At 38.4% G+C, this 1,038-nt stretch overlaps 1 non-coding gene across 1 annotated transcript; it reads left to right on the top strand.

Annotated features, from left to right (window-relative positions):
• The first annotated feature begins 223 nt into the window (after window positions 1-223).
• On the top strand, window positions 224-296 carry TRNAG-CCC (transfer RNA glycine (anticodon CCC)). Its single transcript has one exon. It is a non-coding gene; the product is annotated as a tRNA-Gly (tRNA).
• Window positions 297-1,038: the final 742 nt, after the last annotated feature.

The following is a 1,038-nucleotide window of genomic DNA, read 5'->3' as shown; positions in this document are numbered from 1 at the left end:
CACAGACTGTGTTTAACAACCAGTTCGCAAAATTCCTAAAAGTTTAATAGTTATTTCTCATGAACCAGTACTAGTCAGCTCCAGTATACTACTGGACTTACTTTTTTAATGTACTGATTGAGTCTCACCTTACAGTCCTAGCTCAGATATGACCCTCTTGTTAGCCTTTATTGATTGAGAAAATGGGAGGCTGAAACTCTATGACACAGTACTTATGGGGACTTCCCTGGTGGTCCAGTGGCTAAGACTCTGAGCTCCCAATCCAGAGGACCCAGGTTCAATTCCTGGTCAGGAAACAAGATCCTACATGCCACAACCAAGAATTCACATGCTGCAACTGAAGCTCCTGCGTGCTACAATTAAGACCCGGTGCAGCCAAATACATACATACGTACATAAAGAAACAACAAGGTATGCCTTATAATCATTTTTGTCCAGAACACAAAATTAGAATCAGAACTGTTCTTGGGCTTTGCTTATACTTTTCTCCCCTCAAACACATCTTCTAAATTTTACATATTTTTTACTTGAAAAATTTTTATATGTAATATATAAAAATAAAATTATATATATATATACATATAATTATATATATAGGTTTCAGAAAATAATACCCTCAGAAATGGTGAACTAATTTTAATGATGAATACATTTAATTTCATGTTTTAGGTTTTCTAAACAACCCTCAGTCCATCTCATCTAAGTCTGGCACCTTATATTCGTCTTTGTTTTCCAAAGCATTTTAGTGTCTGAGCTGTGCTATGCTTAGTCTTGTTGGACTCTTTAGAACTCCATGGACTATAGCCCACCAGGCTCCTCTGTCCATAGGATACTCCAGGCAAGAATACTGGAGTGGGTTGCCATTTCCTTAGTATTTGAAAACTTTATTGGAGGCCACAGATCCAAACAGCTGTTCTCACATTTCTGTGACCCTCCCTATACTGCCGTTTCAGGCCCAGAAGGCAATGGGTCTAGCTGTTGCTAGTCTAGGGTCCTACACAATTGCCTGTTGATTCCCCAGAACTCCACTTACATTTT

The sequence above is a fragment of the Bos mutus genome, chromosome 1, assembly GCF_027580195.1.
Source record: "Bos mutus isolate GX-2022 chromosome 1, NWIPB_WYAK_1.1, whole genome shotgun sequence".
In the NCBI taxonomy this organism is placed as follows: Eukaryota; Metazoa; Chordata; class Mammalia; order Artiodactyla; family Bovidae; genus Bos; species Bos mutus.
This window is presented reverse-complemented; position numbering and strand designations above follow the sequence as displayed.